The sequence below is a fragment of the Delphinapterus leucas genome, chromosome 15 (genome assembly GCF_059928025.1).
Source record: "Delphinapterus leucas isolate spDelLeu-1000000601 "Yukka" chromosome 15, BTC_Dleu_Yukka2, whole genome shotgun sequence".
Lineage (NCBI taxonomy): Eukaryota > Metazoa > Chordata > Mammalia > Artiodactyla > Monodontidae > Delphinapterus > Delphinapterus leucas.
The window spans coordinates 63,941,639-63,959,836 of record NC_143143.1 but is presented as its reverse complement, the minus strand read 5'-3'; the positions used below and the strand labels follow the sequence as shown (position 1 = coordinate 63,959,836).

General features: G+C 40.4%; 1 protein-coding gene across 2 annotated transcripts in view; it reads right to left on the bottom strand.

Moving 5' to 3' along the window:
* The window catches only part of ASIP (agouti signaling protein), a 194,310-nt gene that overhangs the window by 84,145 nt on the left and 91,967 nt on the right, over positions 1 to 18,198 (bottom strand). The window contains exons 6-8 of one of the 2 annotated variants that reach the window (XM_022592651.2): positions 14,961 to 15,034; positions 13,494 to 13,575; positions 12,108 to 12,286 (exon numbers count right to left, since the gene is read on the bottom strand). The gene's annotated coding sequence lies outside the window, so the exon portion shown is untranslated. The remainder of the gene's footprint in view (positions 1 to 12,107; positions 12,287 to 13,493; positions 13,576 to 14,960; positions 15,035 to 18,198) is intronic. The other variant, XM_089896731.1, reaches the window with a different exon arrangement.

Below are 18,198 nucleotides of genomic sequence, written 5' to 3'. Positions count from 1 at the left end.
GTGCACGAGGGGAGGGGATTCCTTCCCTGTCTGCCCACAGAAGGCAGAGCACCACCTAAATGAGCTCCAGAGATGGGTGCAGGCCATGGCTATCAGCTTGGACCCCAGAGACGGGCATGAAAGGCTAATGCTGCTGCTGCAGCCACCAAGAATCCTGCATGCAAGCACAGGTCACTATCCACAGCCCCCCAGGAGCCTGTGCAGCCCGCCACTGCCAGGGTTCCGTGATCCAGGGACAAGTTCTCTGGGAGAACTCACGGTGCACCTTAGGTTGTTGCAACGTCACGCTGGCCTCTGCCACTGCAGGCTTGCCCCGCATTCCAATTATAACTACTGCACCCCTCCCTCTCCCTGGCCTGAGTGAGCCAGAGTCCCCTAGTCAGCTGCTCCTTTAACCCTGTCCTGTCTGGGTGGGAACAGATGCCTGAGGGTGACCTACACACAGAGGTGGAGCCAAAACCAAAGCTGAACCCCAAGAGCTGTGTGAACAAAGAAGAGAAAAGGAAATCTCTCCCAGCAGCCTCAGGAGCATCAGATTAAATCCCCACAATCAACTTGATGTACCCTGCATTTGTGGAATAACTGAATAGACAACGAATCACCGCAAAATTGAGGCGGTGGACTTTGGGAGCAATTGAAGTCTTGGGGTCTGCTGTCTATGACTGATTTGTTTCTGACTTTTATGTTTATCTTAGTATAGTTTTTAGCACTTGTTATCATTGGTGGATTTGTTTATTGGTTTGGTTGCTCTCTTCTTTTATTATTATTTTTTATTTTAGTAATTTTTTTCTTTCTTTTTTTTCTCCCTTTCCTTCTGAGACGTGTGGCTGAAAGGGTATTGGTGCTCCAGCCTGGTGTCAGGCCTGAGCCTCTGAGGAGGGAGAGCTGAGTTCAGGACATTGGACCACCAGAGACTTCCCAGCCCCACATAATATCAGTCTGTGAGAGCTCTCCCAGAGACCTCTATCTCAATGCTAAGACCCAGCTCCACCCAACGGCCAGCAACCTCTGGTGCTGGTCGCCCAGTGCGAATCAACTAGCAAGACAAGAGCACAACCCCAACCATTAGCAGAGAGCTGGGTAAAATCATACTAAGTTCACAGACACCTCAAAACACATCACCAGACGTGGCCCTGCCCACCAAAAAGACAAGATCCAGCCCCACCCACTAGAACACAGGCACCAGTCCCCTCCACCAAGAAACCTACACAACTCACTGGACCAACCTCACCCACTGGGGGCAGACACCAAAAACAACGGGAACGGCAAACCTGCAGTCTGCAAAAAGGAGACCCCAAACACAGTAAGTTAAACAAAATGAGACAATAGAGAAATATGCAGCAGACGAAGGAGCAAGGTAAAAACCCACCAGACCAAACAAATGAAGAGGAAATAGGCAGCCTACCTGAAAAAGAATTCAGAGAAATGATAGTAGAGATGATCCAAAATCTTGGAAATAGAATGGAGAAAATACAAGAAACGTTTAACAAGGAGCCTAGAAGAACTAAAGAGCAAACAAACAATGATGAACAAAACAATAAATGAAATTAAAAATTCTCTAGAAGGAATCAATAGCAGAATAACTGAGGCAGAAGAATGGAAAAGTTGACCTGAAGATAAAATAGCGGAAATAACTGCTGTGGAGCAGAATAAAGAAAAAAGAATGAAAAGAATTGAGGACAGTCTCAGAGGCCTCTGGGACAACATTAAATGCACCAACATCTGAATTATAGGGGTCCCAGAAGAAGAAGAGAAAAAGAAAGGGTCTGAGAAAATATTTGAGGAGATTATAGTTGAAAACTTCCCTAACGTGGGAAAGGAAATAGTCAATCAAGTCCAGGAAGCGCAGAGAGTCCCATACAGGATAAATCCAAGGAGAAGCATGCCAAGACACACATTAATCAAACTTTCAAAAATTAAATACAAAGAAAAAGTATTAAAAGCAGCAAGGGAAAAGCAACAAATAACATACAAGAGAATCCCCATAAGGTTAACAGCTGATCTTTCAGCAGAAACTCTGCAAGCCAGAAGGGAGTGGCACGACATATTTAAGGTGATGAAAGGGAAGAACCTACAACCAAGATTACTCTACCCAGCAAGGATCTCATTCAGATTCGACAGAGAAATTAAAACCTTTACAGACAAGCAAAAGTTAAGAGAATTCAGCACCACCAAACCAGCTTTACAACAAATACTAAAGGAACTTCTCTAGGCAGGAAACACAAGAGAAGGAAAAGACCTACAAAAACAAACCCAAAACAATTAAGAAAATGGTAATAGGAATATACATATCAATAATTACCTAAATGTAAATGGATTAAATGCTCCAACCAAAAGACTGGCTGAATGGATACAAAAGTAAGACCTGTATATGTGTTGTCTACAAGAGACCCACTTCAGACCTAGGGACACATAGAGATTGAAAGTGAAGGGATGGAAAAAGATATTCTATGCAGGGCTTCCCTGGTGGCGCAGTGGTTGAGAGTCTGCCTGCCGATGCAGGGGACATGGGTTTGTGACCCGGTCCGGGAAGATCCCACATGCCACGGAGCGGCTAGGCCCGTGAGCCATGGCTGCTAAGCCTGCGCGTCTGGAGCCTGTGCTCCACAATGGGAGAGGCCACAGCAGTGAGAGGCCTACGTAACGCAAAAAAAAAAAAAAAAAAAAAAAGATATTCTATGCAAATGGAAATCAAAAGAATGCTGGAGTAGCAATTCTCATATCAGACAAAATAGACTTTAAAATAAAGACTATTATAACAGACAAAGAAGGACACTACATAATGAGCAAGGGATCAATCCAAGAAGAAGATATAACAATTGTAAATATTTATGCACTCAACATAGGAGCACATCAATATATAAGGCAAATGCTAACAGCCATAAAAGGGGAAATTGACAGGAACACAATAATAGTAGGGGACTTTAACATCCCACTTTCACCAATGGACAGATCACCCAAAATGAAAATAAATAAGGAAACACAAACTTTAAATGACACATTAGACAAGATGGACTTCATTGATATTTATAGGACATTCCATCCAAACAAAACAGAATACACTGTCTTCTCAAGTGCTCATGGAACATTCTCCAGGATAGATCATATCGTGGGTCACAAATCAAGCACTGGTAAATTTAAGAACACTGAAATCATATTAAGTATATTTTCCAACCACAACGCTATGAGAATAGATATCAATTACAGGAAAAAAAACTGTAAAAAATACAAACACATGGAGGCTAAACAATACACTACTAAATAACCAAGATATCACTGAAGAAATCAAAGAGGAAATCAACAAATACCTAGAAACAAATGACAATGAAAACACGATGACCCAAAACCTATGGGATGCAGCAAAAGCAGTTCTAAGAAGGGAAGTTTATAGCTATACAAGCCTACCTCAAGAAATAGGAAATATCTCAAATAAACAACCTAAACTTACACCTAAAACAATTAGAGAAAGAAGAACCAAAAAACCCCAAAGTTAGCAGAAGGAAAGAAATCATAACGATCAGATCAGAAAGAAGTGAAAAAGAAATGAAGGAAACAATAGCAAAGATCAATAAAACTAAAAGGTGGTGCTTTGAGAAGATAAACAAAATTGATAAACCATTAGCCAGACTCAACAAGAAAAAAAGGGAGAAGACTCAAATCAACAGAATTAGAAACGAAAAAGAAGTAACAACTAACACTGCAAAAATAAAAGGATCATGAGAGATTACTGCAAGCAACTATATGACAATAAAATGGACAACCTGGAAGAAATAGACAAATTCTTAGAAAAGCACAACCTGCCAAGACTGAACAAGGAAAGAATAGAAAATATAAATAGACCAATCACAAACAGTGAAATTGAAACTGTGATTAAAATCTTCTAACAAACAAAAGCCCAGGACCAGATGGCTTCACAGGCAAATTCTATCAAACATTTAGAGAAGAGCTAACACCGACCTTCTCAAACTCTTGCAAACTATAGCAGGAGGAACACTCCCAAACTCATTCTACGAGGCCACCATCACCCTGATACCAAAACCAGATAAAGATGTCACAAAAAAAGAAAATTACATGCCAATATCACTGATGGACATGGATGCAAAAATTCTGAATAAAATACTAGCAAACAGAATCCAACAGCACATTAAAAGGATCATACACCATGATCAAGTGGGGTTTATCCCAGGAATGAAAGGATTCTTCAATATACACAAATCAATCAATGTGATACACCATATTAACAAATTGAAGGATAAAAACCATATGACAATCTCAATAGATGCAGAAAAAGCTTTCAACAAAATTCAATACGCATTCATGACAAAAACTCTCCAGAAAGTAGGCATAGAGGGAACCTATCTCAACACAATAAAGGCCATATATGACAAACCCACTGCAAACATCATTCTCAATGGTGAAAAACTGAAACCATTTCCTCTAAGATCAAGAAGAAGACAAGGTTGCCCACTCTCACCACTGTTATTCAACATAGTTTTGGAAGTTGTAGCCATGGCAATCAGAGAAGGAAAAGAAGAAGTAAAGCTGTCACTGTTTACAGATGACATGATACTATACATAGAGAATCCTAAAGATGCTACCAGAAAACTACTAGAGCTAATCAATGAATCTGGTAAAGTAGCAGGATACAAAATTAATGCACAGAAATCTCTTACATTCCTATACACTAATGATGAAAAATCTGAGAGAGAAATTAAGGAAACACTCTCATTTACCACTGCAACACAAAGAATGAAATACCTAGGAATAAACCTACCTAAGGAAACAAAGACCTGTATAAAGAAAACTATAAGACACTGATGAAAGAAATTAAAGATGATACAAAAAAGGTGGAGAGACATACCATGTTCTTGGATTGGAAGAATCAACATTGTGAAAATGACTATACACCGAAATCAATCTACAGATTCAATGCAATCCCCATCAAACTACCAATGGCATTTTCCACAGAACCAGAACAAAAAATTTGACAATTTGTATGGAAACACAAAAGACCCCGAAAAGGCAAAGCAACCTTAAGAAAGAAAAACGGAGCTGGAAGAATCAGGCTCCCTGACTTTAGACTATACTACAAAGCTACAGTAATCAAGACAGTATGGTACTGGCACAAAAACAGAAATATAGATCAATGGAACAGGATAGAAAGCCCAGAGATAAGCCCATGCACATATGGTCAGCTTCTCTTTGATAAAGGAGGCAAGAATATACAATGGAGAAAAGACAGCCTCTTCAATAAGTGGTGCTGGGAAAACTAGACAGCTACATGTAAAAGAATGAAATTAGAACACTTCCTAACACTGTATACAAAAGTAAACTCAAAATGGATTAAACACCTAAACCTAAGGCCAGGCACTATAAAACTCTTAGAGGAAAACATAGGCAGAACACTCTATCACATAAATCATAGCAAGATCCTTTTTGACCCACCTTCTAGAGAAATGGAAATAAAAACAAAAATAAACAAATGGGATCTAATGAAACTTAAAGCCTTTTGCAGATCAAAGGAAACCATAAACAAGAGGAAAAGACAACCCTCAGACTGGGAGAAAATATTTGCAAACAAAGCAACTGACAAAGGATTAATCTCCAAAATATACAAGCAGCTCATGCAGCTCAATATCAAAAAAACAAACAACCCAATCCAAAAATAGGCAGAAGACCTAAATAGACATTTCTCCAAAGAAGATATACAGATTGCCAACAAAGACCTGAAAGGATGCTCAACATCACTAATCATTAGAGAAATGCAAATCAAAACTACAATGAGGTATCACCTCAGACTAGTCAGAATGGCCATCATCAAAAAAAAATCTACAAACAATAAATGCTGGAGAGGGTGTGGAGAAAAGGGAACCCTCTTGCACTGTTGGTGGGAATGTAAATTGATACAGCCACTATGGAGAACAGTATGGAGGTTCCTTAAAAAACTAAAAATATAACTACTATATGATCCAGCAATCCCACTACTGGGCATACACTCTGAGAAAATCATAATTCAAAAAAAGTCATGTACCAAAATGTTCATTGCAGCTCTATTTACAATAGCCCAGAGATGGAAACAACCTAAGTGTCCATCATTGGATGAATGGATAAAGAAGATGTGGCACATATATACAATGGAATATTACTCAGCCATAAAAAGAAACGAAATTGGACTATTTGTAATGAGGTGGATGGACCTAGAGTCTGTCATGCAGAGTGAAGTAAGGCAGAAAGAGAAAAACAAATACCGTATGCTAACACATATATATGGAATCTAAAAAAAAAAATGTTTCTGATGAACCTAGTGGCAGGGCAGGAATAAAGATGCAGACGTAGAGAATGGACTTGAGGATATGGGGAGGGGGAAGGGTAAACTGGGACAAAGTGAGAGAGTAGCATTGATATATACACTACAAAATGTAAAATAGCTAGTGGTAAGAAGCTGCATAGCACAGGGAGATCAGCTCGGTGCTCTGTGACCACCTAGAGGGGTGGGATAGGGAGGGTGGGAGGGAGATGCAAGAGGAAGGAGATATGGGGATATATGTAGACATTTAGCTGATTCACTTTGTTATACAGAAGAAACTAACACAACATTGTAAAGCAATTATATTCCAATAAAGATGTTAAAAAAAATAAAGCAAAAAAAGAGAACAGATAACAATAATTGGTGAGGATGTTGAGAAAAGTGAACCTTTGTGGACTGTTAGTGCAAATATCAATTGGTACAGCCACTATGGGAAATAGTATGGAGGTCCCTCGAAAAATTAAAAATAGAACTACCATATGATCTAGCAATTCCACTTCTGGGTGGAAAACAAAAGGAAACGAACCCACTAAATTGAAACACGTGTGAATAATATATGTTCAGTACAATAATGTTCATTGCAGCATTATTTACGACAGCCAAGCTGTGGAAGCAATCTAAATATCCACTGATATATGAATGGATAAAGAATATGTGGTATATATACACAATGGAATATCATCAACTATAAACAAGAATGAAATCTTGCCATTTGCCACAACATGCCACAACTTATGCTAAGTGAAATAAGTCGGAATGAAAAAGACAAATACCATATGTTTTCACTTACGTGTGGAATCTTAAAAAACAAAACAAACAAAACAAAACAGAAATAGACATAGATACAGAGAACAAACTGTATCAGAGAACAGAGAACAAACTGATTGCCAGAGGGGACAGCTATGGGGGCTGGGTGAAATAGGTGAAGGAGATTAAGAGGGACAAAATTCCAGTTATAAAATAAATAAGTCACAAGATGTAATATACAGTATAAGAAATATAGTCAATAATACTGTAATATCTTTGTACGGTGACAGATGGTTATTAGACCTATCATGGTGATCATTTCATAATGTATTTAAATGTCAAATCACTATGTTGTACACCTGAAACTAACATAATATTGTATGTCAACTATACTTCAATAAATAAATAAATAAAATTTATGTGGAAATGCAGAAGTTCAAGAATAGCCAAGACCTCTTGGGGAAGACCAGAAACATGAAAAACTTATTCTATTATGTATTAAGTCTCATTATAGTAGCTACAGTATTTGACACAGCATGGAATTGGCAAAAAGACGAACTAATAGATAGATAGAAAAAGAATGGACATCCCAGAACCAGATTCATGTATATTGGTAAATTATAAAAGGAATTGACAGTCTTTTCAGTACACGATCCTGGGTCAACTGGATATCCATATGGAAGAAAAAAAGGAGACATGACCTTATAGCATATCTTAAAATCAATTCCAGGTGGACAATGTTGTCAGACTACATTGCCACTAGCTATATTTAATTAAATTAATTAAAGGAAATAAAATTTAAAATTCAGTGCAACAGACATACTGGCCACATTTCAAGTACTCAATAGTTGCATCATATGGCTGTCATGTTGGACAGCACAGATAGAGAATAGTTCCATCACTGCAGAAAGTTCTATTGGAGAGCACTATTCTAAAAGAAATTATAGGAGAATATCTTTATGACTTAAGTAGGAAAAAATTTCTTAAACAGAAGTTTTAAAAAAGATGCTAACCATAAGAGAAAGGCTTGAAAAATCCAATTCAATTAATTTTAATTTAAATTAGGAACTCCCTTTCAACAAATAACACTAGAAAGACTATAATGCAAGCCACAGAATGGAATAAGAGCCAGGTTTAGGGTGAGGCAAGTGAGGTGCTAAGCTTGGACACAATTTTTAAAGGGGCACCAAAAAAACCCCTCAGTAATCAAAACAAATAAGACATTATACAATATTTTTAAAAAGCAGAGTTAATTTTTAAAAATCCATGATGAGCAAAATGTCATAATTTTAAATAAAGATAGGTATCAGTATTTCTGAGTTTTCCTTTGCCTCAGGCTCCAATATGATTTGACAGCATTGTGGGAAATGATATTTGCAACATGTACACAACAATGTCCATAATATTTAAAGAACACTTATAGATCAATAAAAATGTCAGACAACCCGACAGAAGAATAGGTTCAAGACCTGAAAGTTATTTCACAAAACAGTATATCCAAATGGCCAATAAATATATTAAAACGTGCTCAACTTCATTAGTCATCAAGGAAATATAAATTAAAATAAAAAAGCATTCCACTACTCTCCCACCAAAATGGCTAAATGTAAAAGACAGACAATACCAAGTGTTGAGGAGAAATCTCAGACATGGCTGGTGGGAGTGTAAAATGATGCAACTAATTTGGAAAACTGGCAGTATCTCTTAAAGCAGAACTCACACGTCCAATAATTCAGCAATTCCATTTCTAGATATACCCAATAGAAATGCATTCATATGTTCAGCAAAAAACTGTTCATAAATGTTCCTAATAGAACTGTTCATAATAGTCCCCAACTGGAAACAACCCAAATGTCCATCAATAAGGCAATGGATAAATAAATTGTGGTATATAAATTCATGAAATATTATAGAGCAATGAAAATAAAATATTACTACATGTAGGAATTCCCTGGCGGTCCAGTGGTTAGCACTCTACCCTTTCACTGCAGGGGGCAAAGAGTTCGATCCCTGGTCGGGGAACTAAGATCCCACAAGCCGCGTGGTGCAGCCAAAAAACAACAACAAAAAAACCAAACAAACAAAAAAACCCCCAAAACCCCAAAATATTACTACATGCAATAACATAACTGAATCTTACAAACATAATATTAAGCAAAGGACGTCACACATCAAAGTATATACACACATACATAAACCCTCAAACAGGCAAAACTTAATTATGGTGTTAGAAGTCAGGTTAGTGGTTGCCCTTGGGAAGAAAGGGACTTAAAGAGGGCATGAGGGGGTTCTGGGTACTGGTAATGTCCTATTTCTAGATCTAGGTTTAGGTTTCCTGGGTGTGTTTATGTGGTGAAAATTCGTCAAGCTGAAGGCTTTTTTGTCTAATAGAAACAGAAAAACTTTCAATAACAACTTTACTTAAAAGAAAATAAAAGTGTGTCCAGACCATTCAGGATCCCAGTGAAGAGGGAGATCAAGATTTTAAAAATTAAGCAATCAAGTGACAAAGTCAGCTGTCACAACTGTCTCCCTCTGACCCCACTCCCTCTCCCCTAGCTAAGGCAGATACTTTCAGCTTTCATCTTATCCACAAGTAGGGGAAGCTAGTCTTTGTCTTCCCATTTTATGCATGGAAAGATGACTGCCCTGAGCGGGTCAATGACTAGATTAAGGCCTCACAGGCTGTTAGAAGTAGATGCAGGACTAGAAACTGGTCTCCTAATTCCTATTCCTGAGCTTTGTGCACCAGGGCCTGCTGCTCCTGTGAATCAGGTCACCTGACCACACCGAAGCTCTAATCCGTGAATGCCTTCACTAGGGTCCAGTGAATTTTTCTCTGTGTCCCTAACTTACAGTGATGCTAAGGATGCGGATGGCCTCCTAATTTATTTCACAGTTGAACTAACTTAAAGCAGACACCTAGTCAGTCATCACTGTATACACTTCTCCGGAAGCAAATGTCAAAGGGTGCAACTACCAGACATAAGGAGGCAATTTTAAATAACCATTTTTCCCTCTTCTAAAAGTCCAATTACTGACTGTATTGAATGAGGCCTGATGGCACTTGAGAGCAGAACAAACCAAGGAACGAGTGAAACACATACCGGATGGGATACTGTCTGCAGTGACTATTTCTAAACAAATGAAAGAGTCACACTTCTCATCTTTTAAATAAGATTTAAATTGTGGTTTTAGAATGTTTTGAATTTAGTACTTTTGCTGCAAGCTGATTCTTCTTAAAAACACCTGAATATAAAGAAAGAATCTGTAAGCACGGGTTTCGGGAACAGATGGAGACAGAACTGGCGGCTGTCTAGAAGGCCTACCTGTGCGCGGGCCATCAGAAGGGTTTATGGACCTCTCCCCCACTGCGATGCCCCCATTCGTTTTCTTTTTCCTCAAGAGAGCTGCCTTTTGAGCAAATGCAGACTTCTAGGGGATCTAGGGACTACTTTGGCCCCAAGACCCGGCTGCATAGGTATTCAAATTGGATACAGACTTTAGCTTTACAGTTCTTTCCAATTTTCTCCCTAAAATCTGAATAAATGTTCCCTACCCACCTGAAGTCAGTTTTCTCTCAAGCCATGATCTATTTCTTTGTGCACATTCTCCCTGAACTATATTCTTTCTTATGTCAATCAAAGATGACGCTCTGCTACCCTCCACCATCCCCCAACCCCAACACATACACCGACATCTGATCTTTTTGGTTTCTATTTTCTATTTCTCTTCTGTAATAGCTCTTCTCTCTTTTTGACTAGTGTCCTGGCTCTTTTGTCCAACTTTGAACACTTGGGCTCCTTTGTTTCCTCATGCTGGACTGTAACTGCATCTTTGCTAGAATGCTTACCCATATGTAGAAGTGCTTGGAAGAGAGAAAGATTCATGGTGTAACCGAAAGATGGCAAGTTTTATGCTATTTTAATTTTTGATAATCCTTCAGACTGTCTTGAAGAACCAGAAACAGCCCTTTCCCAGATTGCATTCCAACCCCGAGCCACTTACACAAAATGAGGATTACTGCACTAGACAGTAAAACTGCCAATTAAAATAATTGTCTTGAATTGGGTCATATATTTCCTTATAACCTTGAATATTCTCAGGACTCCAAAGCAATTGAATCTGGTATGTGGTTTCCTAGACCCACAGGTCTGTTTTTCAAAGCCTCAACCTGAGAGAGACTGAAACCAAACACTTCAACCACAATTTACTTCTTTTGAAGTAAAGATTGGTCTCCTTTCTACATCTGTCTGACAGGATGTTTGGGTGACCAAATCAAAAGGCTATAATGATCCCTCCACTCCTGGTAATTACCTTTGCATGGGGCCATCCTGCTGAGGTCGTGCCCAGAATGAAGCCATCAGTGTCAGTGCCCCGATCCTTAATGAGATCCCTGTGGTTTAAGCAAAGCAGATGCAGACACATGCCCTACCTTCAACATGAGTGAGAGTCTTTTCCTGCATTTTCGGAGCAGTTTGACCAAAGGAACTATTGTAACTTCATGCTTCCAGCGTATGGTTCCATTTATCCCTGGATTTGTTCTTCATATTATCTGTGTTGTCGGTTCATTGCAACATGGCTGCTCCCTCCACGAAGGTTCTTCTCCTTTCCTACACGTATGTCAATAGAGCTCTGCATTTTGGTACAGTGAAAGGCACAAACCTGCAGCCTTCTCTTCTCTGGTACTATCTCAGGTAACTGTACACAAGGCATGGGCAAGGGCCGGCTGCGTTTACAATAATTTGGGTGTTCAGATATAGGAAAATTCACAGCCGAATAAGAAACTGTGATTATGAAACTTCAATTAGTGGAATGTACCAGGCAAAAATCATTTAGGCACCGAGGGCTTGGGGAAATTTTTACTATAGAAGAAACAAACAAAGTAGAAGAAAATGAGGAAGAGGAAGGAGGGGAGAGAAAGGAAAAAGAAGAGGAAGAAAAAGAGAAGAAGAAATTGAGCTCATAGATCATACTAAGCATAGATATCGCACTGTACCAAAACACCCGCTGAGAAAGAGAAAGAGATTTCTTCTTCCCACACTGGGCTCACCTCTCGCTCTACAGGACACTGTTCCAGTAATCGTCAGTAGCAGCTTTCTGTGGTCAATAATAGATAATTCCAGATCAAAAGAAGGGTTCTGAAATCAAGATGTCATTTTTTAGATCGATGGGCTCTCCAAGTGGAATCCAGGGATCTCTGGTGGGTTGGCAAAGATTCTTCCAATCGTTCTGTGGGTTGGGTCAGTATGCAAGGCACAGAAGTATGTTGGGTGGTTTGGTTTTTTTCCCTTTGAAACAATATTTTCCACTGTGGATTTCAATCAAAACTTAAATGCATCAAAACAAACATGTTTAAAGGGAGCCACAAATAATCACAGGGATTCAGCAAAAACAGCTCAAAAGTGGTTTTTTGTTTGTTTGTTTGTTTGCTGGCTTGTTTATTTGTCTAGTAAATAGGTGAGACACTCTTGTTTTGCTCAAATAGTCTAAGAACTAAAAATTTTGAGACTCAACAGTCCAGATGAAAAGACGAACCTTGCAAAGCACACGTCTTTGAGGGGAAGAAAGTCAGGTCCTTTCTCCTCTGAGTTTCCCATTTCCCGGTGTCATTTAGTTCCTGGTCCTCTCTCTCTGTACTGCTTTCTAGCTCAGTGCCCACAGCTCTGAAGTCAGAAGCAGCCATTGCCAAGAAGAGCCCTTCTCTGCTGCCATGGCTATCTTTACTCAGGTTTCTCTTCCAGGGAGCAGGAGCTCAGGTGTGGGGTAAAGGAGGTGTCAATTGCAGCTGCAGCTTGGGAAGGTCTGTTTTTCCTCATCCCAGCCCCACAGCAAGAGTTAACCCCAGGAGAGCCTGGGCTGCTGGAGGGGAGTTTTGTGAGCTATCTAATGACCCAATTGTTACCCATATATTGTAGCACAACAAAACTGTCAGGCCATCTAGGCTGCTCAGATGCCATGAGATAAAATTTAGTAGTTATGTCTACGTCTGCCTTTCCGTCTCTAACAGAGCAATGTGTACATTCAGCTATTTGTTGGACCAATTTGCACAGTCATGGTTTCTTAGAAGAATTTCAAAACGGATGCGCTGCCTATACTGCAGGTAAACAGTGTGGGAGCCGTAAATTAGAATGGACTCAGAGGCCCGTAATTGGATTTTGCTGAAGTATTTGCAACACCATTTACCTATTCAGATAATTCTGTCACATGTACAAAGTGCTCTCAGATAACTCAGATGTCACCCTTAATTACTCAGATGCTGTTAGCCCTCTCAATCCTTTGGTGCAGACCCACTCAAGAATAAAGGAAGCAATGTTCTTCTCACCTTGCTTGATAAGGTGAAAAGAACTTGTTCGCTCTTCGAATGTGATTGAAAAAAAAAGAAAGAAAGAAAGAGGGAAAAACCAGTCCCAACATCTGAATGGAATTTATTACGTACCTCTCTGGGACCCCCTGGTTCTTGAATGTTTCAGCTAAGGATTCCCTCTTCCAAAGTCTGCAGAAGCTCAAGGACCCGCAGCCTGTCAGGGAATGATACTTTGTTGCCAGTTACTGCAAGTTGGTTTAAATATGCTGTCAAGATGCTGTAGCTGTGACCAAACCCCTGGCAGGGGGAGGCGGGGCAGAACGTGCCACGTAAGCATGCTCCTGTGTTTCTGTGTGGACACCCAGTGGGAAGGATAGTTGCCACTTCTGGAGAAACTGAAGGTTCTCTACTGTATTACATGATATGCCAGCACTAGAATCTGCCTCATGCAGGTAAAGTCCACAAACTTACTCATGTCTTGAGGAGATCTATGTTTGGTTCCTATTATGGCTAATGTTTCTGGATTCCTCGGGTATCAAGAAAGAGGATCAGAGTATCAGAAGACCTGGTTTCAGCTCCGACTGCCGCTTATAAGCTCTAGGATTTTAAACTAATGTATCTGCTTTCTCTGAGCTTCGGTTTATCAGTACCATGGGTAAATAATATCCTCAATGGAGGTACTGGGGAATGAATTGAGATAATGATATGCAAAGTGCCTGGTGGTGTTCCACGCACGTGAACTGTGTGTGAATCTGGGGGAGCACATTTTGGCAAACGACGACTCAGCCTTGAAAGAGGAAGACCCCATAATTATAATGGGAGCCCAGGGAAGGGCTTCAGTGACTGCTAATACCCTGATTTACTGCAACTTTTTGGAGGATATTTGTTCTTAAGTTGAAATGGTGGAACACGCACTGAACTGGAAGTTAGGCAATCAGTGTTCTAGTCTTGACTCTAGTAACAACAAAGCTAGATGAGTTTGGGCAAGTCATATAATCTCTTTGTGTTTGTATGTATAATAGTGAGAGTCATACTTTCCCTTTCCAAAGTTTAGCATTATTGTGATGCTTAAATAAGATAGGGTCTATACAAAAATATATAAAACATATTAAAATATAATTAATTTTGGTCAAAAGCTTCAAAACAATCCTATCAACCTATCAGTGCCTAACACATTCTGGTACACGCATCTGATACTTAATTCTATTTCTGTGGCTGATAAGAATGAGTTATAACTGGCAATGTCCTCACTGAATTCACCCAAATAGCCAGTCCCTCGCGTTCTGTGTATAGCCCTTGAGGGGCAATGAGAAATAACATCAGGAAAGGAGCAAAGGCTGAACTCCAGCTTTTCTAAATTTCCTGCGAATGCATGGTTGGAACTTCTAGAATGAGGGCTATGTCTTTGGTGGCTAGAATTGAGGGTCCTCTTTGGAGCCAAAGGGCTTCAGGAGATTGCTCCCTGTTTTGACTTAAGCATATAGTGGAGCAGGTCAGGAGGTCTGGGAGGCAGGGACAGTATCATCTTTGCAACTTTTTGAAGCTTAAGACAAAATCCCACCCTTAAATCCCTGATCACGCAACCTTGTAAACACTTACTTTCAACAGTAGCCAAGAAGGAGAACCATTCTCTCTATGAGATTTTTCATTTCCCTTCCCATCCAAGAAAATACCTGCAGAAGAAAGTTAGGAAAACTCATGTTTATTTGTTTTTGTTTTATTGTTTGCTTTTGCTTTTTCTTCCACGACCCAGCAGACTGCAGATCTGCCCTGGGTGAACAGATTATGGGAGAGGTTTATGGAGCAGGCTCTCAACTCTGAGGTACTGAGGCTCTATCCCTTTCTTATAGTAAAAGGTTACCTGGAATGTTCCTCCCATTTATGGGTCAGCCTGGGCCCTAAAACAAAGCCAGCTGCCCCAAACTCTTCTGCATGGACATGGAGACTTGTGGACATAGAGCTTTTCCCACAAATGCTGCCTTTTACAGGAAGCCACTGAAGTGATGGGCTGGGGTTGGGGAGCAGGGAGGCAGCAGGTGGACAGTGAGAATTAGGATTCAATTTTTCCTTGGGTGCCTTGGCCTTGGTCTGCAAAGCAGAAGACACTGTGAGGTATCCCAGTTCCAGGCATGCAGCACCTCCTCCCCAAAACTTGTTTAGTGTCCTTAAACAATCCCCACTCACGTAGCAGTAAGAACAGGAACGCACTGGAACTAACAGAAGCCCTGGCATTTAAAGTCCTACAGCAGATCCAAATCCAGGCTTCCACATTAGAACCATGCAGTTTATCCTTTTAGAAGGAGTCATTAGCATGAATTTTGTTTTAATGCTTATGGATTCTATCTACCTCAGGAGCACCTTGGAAAAATCTAAGATAAATCTAAAAATCTAAGAAAAATCTTAGAGAACCTGTATCTAGTTAGATTCACAGTAAACAACTAGATAAAGGGCTGCTAGTTTAATATTTTTAAGGTGTGGGGTATGTCAGTTCATTAGAGATAAGAGTAAATTGGGACAGTTTTCGTTTGGGGGGCATCTGGTCAGGAGGCCTTTAGGGGACCAGGATGTTCCAGGGAGTGGATAATCTCATTCTCTGGCCTTTATTGTTTGAAATTCTACCAATCTGGGTCTGAAGAGAGTGGAAATGGGCTATGAGTTCAAGGACAGGAGGGCCCTTAGGTAGGAGGGCCATACTTGTGAGTACAGGGCTGCCAGGATTGGGATAGGCACAACCCTCTTACTCCCAAAACTTGTTCCCTGGCTGGCCCTCCTTCCTCTAGTTTTTCAGGCCCTGTGATCTTTACAGCAAAGCAAACCATATGGTTTTGATTCTGGCTCCTGGCTTACTGAGAGTGTTTCATGTCTCCAGCGACAGGAAGCCCTCCAGCCTCTTTAAGCAGCTGCTCTGGTATCTAAGAGAGGAGGCCAGCTCTTTTGGACTCCCTCACCAGCTGGGCATGGCAGCCCAGTGGAGGGCAACACACAGTGTGGAGAAAGGATAACAAGAATGGCTGTAGGGGTGAGGAGACACTCCTGGGATTCACAGAAGTGGACTCCAGGCTCTCCCACTTGTGTGTATCTGTCCAAAGAACTGACTTTTTCCCCTTAATGCTGCCCCTGGGTTTCCATTTGAGTGTTCCTGGAGAAGGGAGAGCAGCACCTAGTCCTTCTGGAAGTGATAGGGGAGGGAAGTCCCTTAAAAGGGACCACACAAAGCATCTAATCCCATGGATTGGTGCTTCAGTCAAATGAACTTCTGGTGAGTTTCAATGGGATTCACTGGAAGAAAATTCTGTGATTTGAGTGGTAGGGACAGTGGAGGTTAAGGGAAGTCAATCACTTCTCAGAAGGGATTGAAGCTACTCTATTGCGAAAGGGATGACGGTATACTGACAGGCTAATGAAAGTCCTGAAGCAATCATTTTGTTTATTTATATAATGCTTTATAATTTTCAGTCATTTCATCTTGTCTCTAGGCCTGTGCTCTTGATGACCTTTCCACTTGAAATTTTTTTCTGCAGATCCCCATATGGCTTTCTCCTTCTTATCCTCCAGATTTCAGTGTTTCCTTGTCAGAGAGGGCTTGCCCGACTAATGTCTCTTCACTCCCTATCACATCACTTTATTTCCTTTCTATAACTCATCATTATTTGAAATTATCTTGTTCGTTTACTTGTTTTGGTCCAGTTATTCAACCATAATGTAAGCTCCATGAAAGTATCCCATCTATCTTGTTCACTGCTGTATCCTCAACGCCTAGAATAGTGCATGCAGAACAGCAGGTATTCAATAAATATGTGCTGAATGAGTGGAGTGGGTTGGGAGAGCTAGCCAAGAAAATCTAGGTAAAACTGGGATGAGATGCACATGGTCAGAAAGAACAGAAATGATCAGGAGAGGAAATTGAGACCAGTAATCAAAATTTCCTGAGAAGTGGAAATAGAAAGTGAAAATAAAAGAACCACATTTTGCCTGAGGTGTTGCAGCTTTCATCAAATGCAACAAATGTTTGTTAAGTACTCCTAGGTGGCAAGCATTAGGCTAAGAGCTGCGAATACAAAGATGAATGAAGTCATAGGATGGGGAGAATGAATGAAGAGGAGGGGGAGAGGAAGTAACCTCAGGAGTTGCTCTTTCAAGCCATTCACTGAGTTCACCGATAAAGAGACATGTAAAAAACAGCTACATGAAAATGGGACAGAGACTATCAGGAGTGTCAGTGCACTTCAATAAGGGGAACATATTAGTGGAAACTACAGAGCAGACGATATTTTATTTGGGCCTGAAGATAAGTAAAGAGTTCATCAGGCAGAGAGGAAGAAAAAAGGTACTCCAGGCAAGGAAACAACATGAGCAAAGGCACGGAGGCATGAAAGTACTTCTTATGCTTCGAAAACAGCAAGCAGACCAAATTGTTCCCTGTGACAAGAGTATAGTGTACATGGGGGAATGACTAGACGTGAGGCTAGAAACAGATGAAATGAAGTGAAGGGCTGGCCTTATTATGGGCCACACTAAAGAATGTGATCTTAATCAAATCAGAACCACCTAGATTCTGTGAAATTCTTGGGTCCTCATATGACCCCTGATTAATAGTGGTACGTTAGCAAATTCTCTCCATCTATAAAAAAAATCAATCAAAGGACTCTTGGCTTGATGCTCAGATGTCTCATGGTACAATACCTTACAGGTGTGGCCTCAATACAGTCCAGCTGAGGGTCTGGGAGAAATGCTAGCCCAGGATGCTGGGCTCCCCCACTCTCACCCAAGGTCAGGCTGAGACGCTGGTGTCCCACCAAGGGTCTCATATAGCTAGGCTCAGGCTATATCCTGTGAA